The 7,986-nt window shown below is 37.8% G+C and overlaps 1 non-coding gene across 1 annotated transcript; it reads left to right on the forward strand.

Annotated features, from left to right (window-relative positions):
- The first annotated feature begins 7,708 nt into the window (after window positions 1-7,708).
- TRNAK-UUU (transfer RNA lysine (anticodon UUU)) lies at window positions 7,709-7,780 on the forward strand. Its single transcript has one exon. It is a non-coding gene; the product is annotated as a tRNA-Lys (tRNA).
- Window positions 7,781-7,986: the final 206 nt, after the last annotated feature.

A 7,986-nucleotide genomic window follows, 5' to 3' on the forward strand; every position in this document is an offset into this window, starting at 1 on the left:
AGGGAGCATTTGTCGTGGCTGTTTTCAATTTCTCAAATGCCACAGTGGCCTCCTCAGTCCAAGTAAAAGCATTTTTGTAAAGTAAATTGGTCAGAGGTTTACTTATTAACCCATACCACCTGATGAATTTCCTGTAATAACCAGTCAGGCCCAAGAAACCCTTTAATTCCTTGATATTTTTAGGTACAGGCCACTCCACCATGGCTTGAATCTTGGCTGGGTCAGTACTAACCCCTTTATCACAGATAATATAACCCAAGTATTCAATACTTGTACACCCAAAGGAACACTTAGACATTTTTGCAAATAATGTGTGCTGTCTAAGGATTTCAAAAGCAAGTCTGAGATGTTGCACATGCTGAGTAATATCTTTGCTGTATATTAGAATGTCATCAAAGAAAACTAAGATGAATTTCGTCAAGTAAGGTTTGAATATGGAGTTCATCAAATGCTAAAATGTGGAGGGTGCATTAGTTAGGCCAAAAGGCATAACCAAAAACTCATAATGACCTTCATGGGTTCTAAAAGCAGTTTTGGGAATGTCTCTTGGATGCATCCTAATCTGCCAGTAACCTGATCTTAGGTCAATTTTTGAAAAAATAGCAGCTCCATGCAACTCATCCAACAACTCCTCAATAACAGGCATGGGAAACGTATCCCTTATTATACTCTTATTTAATTCCCTATAGTCCACGCAGAGTCTCCAAGTACCATCTTTCTTCTTAACCATCACAATTGGAAAAGAGAATGGACTTTGACTAGGCCTTACTACTCCTGGCTCCAACATCTCATTCACAATCTATTCAATAGCATCTTTCTGAACCACGGGATACCTATATGGCCTCAAGTTGACTGGTGCTATACCCTCTTTTATGTGAATTTGATGATCATGTTCCCTATGTTGGGGTAAGGTGGTGGGTTCCTTAAAGACATCCTCAAATTCCTGAAGAAGACCCTGAATTATGGGGTCAACATATGACCCTTCCATGTTGGTGCACTCAAGTAAGGGATAAGCTCTCATGGCAAATAACTGAGCACCAGGTGGCTGTTTTGCTAAAGTGGTCTGCATTTGCTTGGCAGACACTCATTGCAATGTTCGACTCTGACAACCCCTCAACACATGTTTCCTTTTCTGAACAGTAAACTCCATTCTGATTTGTTTGAAGTCCCAAAGAACTGGTCCCAAGGACTCAAGCCACTGAATGCCTAGCACCATTTCACAACCTCCCAGTGGTACTAACTTAACATCAGTAGCAAATCCATGCCCCTGAAGATGCCATTGAAACCCTTGACACATAGATTTTGAAATTATAGTCTCCCCATTTGCTACAGTCACCATAAAAGGACAAGTGCTTTTAATTTGACACCCAAACTTGTGTGTAGTGGTTGTGTCTAGGAAGTTATGAGTGCTTCCAGAATCTATCAGAATGTGAATAGGGTTCCCCTTCATCTTACCAGTTACTCTCATAGTCTGATAACTGGCATTCCCATGAATAACATTAAGTGAAATTAAGGGTGGAACAGTGTCTTCTTGCCAATACTGAACAGACTGGATAGACTGCTCAAGTCCTTCAGCTGACCCCTCTCCCGAGTCAGAACCATCCCCTTCGTCTGCTTCCAAGGTCAGAACCTTGATACTATGTAATTGTGTTGTGCATTTATGATTGGGGGCCCAAGTTTCATTACAATTAAAATACAAGTTTTTTGATCTCCGTTCCTGCACCTCTTTTTTACTCAACTCTGCTGACTTAATTTTTTGAAAGGCATTTTTTGTGGAATTATTGGAATGTTGTGTAGTTGAAAAAAAAATTGGTGTAAAAGATGGAGAATTCTGTTTTGGTTGAAAGGGAACAAAAGGTTTTTCAAGAATGGGTCTATTATGTGAATTAGAATGATGTCTATTACGAATTGAAGCCAATGTGTTTTCTTGTAATATGGCCAAAGAATATGCTTCTGCTAGAGATTGGGGTTTGAACATTCTGACCGTGCTCTGTATGTCAGTATCAAGACCCTTAAGAAAACAACTGATTGCCTGTTTTTCAGTTAAGTCAGTTCTATTTAGGATGCTGTCAAATTGATCCTGATAATTTTCTACTAAACCTTTTTGTCTTAAGTTCATGATTTCAGCAGTGGGATCATCATAAGGGGATGTGCCAAACCTAAGTAACATTGCAGCCTTATAATCTGACCAAGTAGGCCAGTCACCAATGGGTCTGGTCTTCATTAAAGATTGGTGCCACAACAAAGCTTTACCCTCTAAATGGATGGATACCAATTTAACTCTAATGTTTTCAGAGGTTGCATCGACTTCAAAGACTTGTTCGACTTTATACAACCACCCCTGAATATCATCCCCCCAAACTTAGAAAATTCGATTTTAGAAAAACGAGCAAAATTGGAATTAGGGTTAGGGTTTATTTGAATACCTTCATTTAGAATTCCTCTGTGATTATTACCCTGATTATTGGTCACCAATTGATGCAATTGACGCAGCATATCCTCCATTCTAGCATTTGATTGATCCAACCCCTGACCTTGCACCTTTAATGCCGATTGCCAATCAATTCGATCTTGCTGCTGTTTCTGGGCAATTTCCCCCAAAGTTGCTTGAATGTTGATCATGTCTTCCTGAACATGCTTCAATTTGGCCTCCAAAGATTTCAAAGAGTCGTCCAATTGATTCTCAGAACTGCGTGTAACCTTGTTGTTCACCATTGTTGCAAAATGGAAGCTCACTACAACGAAAACGCGGGAAACTGACGGAAATTTTAAGGCCATACTGACGGCTCTTCCTTCGGTATCTCAATTTCCTGACGGAAATTCCGTCAGTAATCAGGGTCAGCTTATTTCGTCAGTAAAAAACCTGTACTGACGGAATTTCCGTCAGTCTTCCAAAATACTGACGGAACTTTGACGGGAAATCCGTCTTTATTTTCAGCTCGAAAGTGACGGAATTTCCGTCAGTTTTTTGCATTACTGGCAGAAATTCCGTCGGTTTTATCTGACATGTGGCTTTTTCTGTGATTTCAGAGAAAATGGGGGAAGATAGGTAGTGACAGAAAATCCGTCAGTGTTTCCATTTTACTGGCGGAAATTCCGTCAGTAGCAAGACACGTGGCAATTTTCTGTTAATTCTGGAAAAATGATGGAGAAAAACAGTGACGGAAATACCGTCGGTTTTTGCAAATTACTGACGGAATTTCCGTCAGATTTATTAAAAAACAGGAATGGAAACAGCACCCTGCTGCCCAGCCACGATGCGTTTTTTGCATCGTTTCAAATACAGCCACGATGCCTATTTGCATCGTTTCCAATATAACCAAAATCTGCAAAACACATCCAATCGTCGACCGCCAAGCGGGAATCCATTTTCACGTCGACCGCTAATGTGGGAATCAATAGACAACAAAAGAGAAAGGGACGCAAATTGTTTTACATAAAAACATAGTCAAATTTGTACATTATCTTACAAATTAAACACGAAAGAGAATTGTCTTACCATGTTTTTCATACTCCCTACTAGACGACAATACTAACCAAACTAAAGTTCTAACCTAAAGGCTCTAACTTAAAGGCTCTAAGTTATTATAGGCTCAATAAAACTAGCAGTACCTCCAAACCCGTCATCACCACCCCCAAAGTCATCCGGTCTATGTGGAGGAGGAAATTGTGAACACGTGTTTGGGGGTTGAGATGCTTGCATATCAGCCCAAGCCTTTCTCATTGCCGCTATTTCTTCAGCCTGTTCACGAACTTGTCTTTCAAGAGCAACTCGAGCGGCTCGCTCATCATTCATTTGGGTAGAAAGCTGTGAAATCATGCTAGAAGCATAAGAGAAAGACCGTCGGCCAGCTTTGTTAGGAGGAAGATCATACCATATTTGGGCCCCTGTATCTCCGGTCCCAAACATCCGGTTCTTCTCGTCAAAGCCTCCTACAGCCTTGTAGTAGGCCCGAATCTCGTCGGGAGACTGTCCAGGTTGCAATGGCTGACTCATCTCCGCTTGAAAATCACGCTGAAAACAGAGAAAATCGTCAGAAATGATATATATATATATATACTTATCTTTATAAGAAAGATATTATCGTTCTTTGTAATAAAAATAAATATTAAATTAAATACAAGAATTTACCTCAATATCAGCCGCTCGAGGGTTAACCCACTCGCCCTTCTTATTTTTCTTCGTCTTCATGAACATCTTGTGGGGGGTGGCCTCTTGACCCTGAAATTAGTATGCAAACAAGTAAAATCAAGTATATATTTGTCAATCATATATATTAACCACTTTTAAAAAGCAATATAAACAATACTTACCAATTCCTTGAAAGCATCGGAGCAACTCTTCCGACCAAGAGTGTGGGTGCCCAATGCTTTCCCATCTTTCCCACCCGACTTCCTATTTGCCGTGTTGATTTTCGAATGTTTGGCAAAAGTAGGATCATTTGGCCTATTCCTAAGGTTCTCCAACCAAGTAACAGGCACCCACTTTGGCGGTTTCTTGTTATATTTTAGTCCATTAATAAGAGTGGTAATCCGCCTCGTTACCCTCGACTGCCACTCAGGCACCATTTGATTTTCCTTTGGAATTATGTCACCAACGAACGACACAAAACCATTAGCGCATCTAAGAGATATGTTGTTTTCACATTTGAGTGATAACAACCTAGCAGCTGCTTGCAACAAACTCATATCACTTCCCTCAAACACCGGCTGTTCGGCTTGCTCTAACATTTTAAAGAACGAAGAAACTTGGGGGTTCGGGGTTTCATAACGCACTTCTTCATCGTTAAGGTCATTAGGATTAAGTCGATCCTCCAAAATTTGGTCAACAGTATCACGCAATGCATTTTCCACGAACTCACGGTAAGGATTCTCACTAGCATTTGTACTAGGTAGTTTCTCACCGTGATATGTCCATACATAATAATTATCGGCGAAACCATACGACCAATGATGAATTTGAACATCTGCTTTCCTTTTAAAACCTAGGTTTTTGCATTTCTTACACGGACACCTCATTTTACCTAAATTCTTGAACTCACTACTTCCTTCTGGGAAATTTAATAAACTCTTTCACCCCCTCTGCAAATGCTTTCTTGGGTTTCTTTTTTTCGTCTAATCTTTCATACATCCACTGCCGTTCTAATCTTTTCGTGTTATTATGTATCTACACATTTATATATGTCATTAAAAAATAACCTAACAACAATCAAAATAAAAAATAATACAAAATAATTTAACATTTTAACCAATATAAATATTGTATTTCTTTCAATTGGGTCCTTATCACTCCAACCTAAACCCATCAATGTACGTTTCAAGTCACTAGCAAACATGTACTTGTGATTTATTAATGAGGAAAAAAAATTCGGCAGCAATTCCCATCCGTTCTCCAAATACACAATGTAGAATAAATAATTACTCTACATATGCATTTAGAGAACATTAAAGGAATTGTCACCAAACTCTTTTCTCATTAACAAATCACAAGCACATGTTTACTACCTAAGTGACTTAAAACGTACAAAGACAGTCCCAAAACGGGGACTATTCAAAAATTACTCCTAGTGAGTAATTTTTGAACGGGTATTAGGTCAATATGAACAATAATTTTAACAATATTAAAAACAAAACATACAACAATGACTACTTTTTCAATTAACATAAACTAACATGATTTATTTTTCATTTTACATATCTAGTCTAATTATCATTTTAAAAACTAACATCAATAATTTTTCAATTTACATATCTAGTCTAATTATCATTTTAAAAACATTAACATTTAACAAAATTTAACAATAATCAAATTAACAAAAAAATTAGATGTATACAATAAAACCGTCACAACATACATTTAAACAAAATTGGCTTCTATCCTAAGTCAACATGCATCAACATCAACAATAATTCAACAATAATTAAAACAATAACTAATATTCTAATTCAATTAAGATAATTAAACAAAAAATAAATAAAAGAGAAAATACCTAATTAGTTCAACAAAGAAAAAAATGAAAAAGAAGGATGAGAAAGAGGGAAGTGGCGGCAGGGGGCGGCGACAGGAGGCGGCAGTAGTGGCGGTAGGAGGCTATGGAGAAAAAAAAATTAAAAACAATTAAAGAATAAGGAAAAAAGAGAAAGGAGAAAAGAAGAAAAACAAATAAAATTACCTTATAGTGGTGGCGACGGCGTGGTGGTGTTGTTGTTGGTGGTGGCGGTGCCGGAAGTGGAGGAGGGTGGTGGTGGTGTCGGGTTTTAAGGTGGTGGATGAGGGTTTGGCGATAAAAAATTTGGGGGAAAAAATTGGTAAAGTGATACGGGATGCTCCCGTGATTGAGATAAAAGGACCCACTGACGGAATATTCGTCAGTATAAAAAAAAACTGACGGAATATCCGTCAGTATATTCAAAAGACTGAGGGAATATCCGTCACTGACACCTTTATCAGGAAAATAATGCAGAAACTTTACACGTCACACTATATGGACAAGTGACGGAATTTCCGTCAGTTTTATACGATTACTGACGGAATATCCGCCAGTGCCTCAATTATTGTGCCACCTTGTCACAACAGAATCAAAATTATTATTGACCCACTGACGGAATATCCGTCAGTTTTATCTAAATACTGACGGAAATTCCGTCAGTTATACTAAATGCTTTCCAGCTGTACTCCAATTTTGCGTGTGAAACCCACTGACGGATATTCCGTCAGGATTAAGGAATTACTGACGGGATATCCGTCACAGCTTTTTTGGCGCCTTTGACTTGGTCAACGCGCCCATAGATACTGACAGGATATCCGTCAGGAAACGTTACTGACGGTAATTCCGTCACAAATCCGTCAGTAACCTGTGTTTTTTGACGGTCTCTTTTTTCCGTCGGTAGGGCCGTCACTAACCCGCGTTTTTTTTGTAGTGGCTTTACCCAAGAAGGAAGTCTGATACCACTTGCAATGTACTAGAATTATGTCGCAAACTTGATATGAATTCCAGGAATTAATTCGAGGAAAACTGGAAACAACTATAGGATTCTTGAAATGGAAGAGAATCGAATTGTTGTTATTATTCCTGACAATCGAATGATTACACGATTTACAGAAATTACAGAAGGTTTAGAGAGAGAAAGCTAGAAAGAAATGTTTGTAGATGATGATGAATGAATGAATTCTAACAATCTCTAACAACCTATTTAAAGACTTGCTTAACTTTTTTTCCCGCCAAAATTCTCTAACTGAATCTGTTAGAGCTTGGGTTTTCCAGCTGGTTGCCAACTGTCACCAGCTCTTATTTATTCTAAATTCCCCTTTATTACACATTTTTTAAGCCAAGGGTAAGCAAATGAAAATCTATGGATAAGTATTTCGATGAGCTTTATCTACTGAAAAAATAAATTAAATAGATTCATGTTGATGAACTTTGATTATATTAGGCTATATGGTTAAAATAATTAAAATAAAGATAAAATCAATGGAAAATCCCTCTAAATCTTAATGAAACAATGAAATCATGTTGCGAATTTGACTCGCTACTAAAATACATTTATAGTTGTCAAAAATTTACTTTAAAAATATTAATTGGGAAAAAAACATTTGTTTCATTATGCAGTGATAAATAGTTCATACTAATATTATTTATCGGCATAGCCGTCTTAGCATAGTGGTTGACATATATATTTCAACTAATACTATTTACCAACATAACCAGCCGTCTTAGCTCAGTGGTAGAGCGCGTGGCTTTTAACCACGTGGTCGTGAGTTCGATCCCCACAGACGGCATTTTTATAAATAGAAGAGATCTAAACATTAGAAAAATTAAGGTCGGGTTACCATGCTCAGTCTTCTCTTGTCCTCTTGTCCAGTGAAGAACTTGTTTCAGTCATCTGAAATCATTTTAGGACTGGAAGCTTCAAGTAGCATAAATGGAATTTGACTATAAACAAAATGCTGTGAAACTACACATTACAATGTTAAACTAAAATAAT

This window comes from Silene latifolia, chromosome 10 (assembly GCF_048544455.1).
Source record: "Silene latifolia isolate original U9 population chromosome 10, ASM4854445v1, whole genome shotgun sequence".
Lineage (NCBI taxonomy): Eukaryota > Viridiplantae > Streptophyta > Magnoliopsida > Caryophyllales > Caryophyllaceae > Silene > Silene latifolia.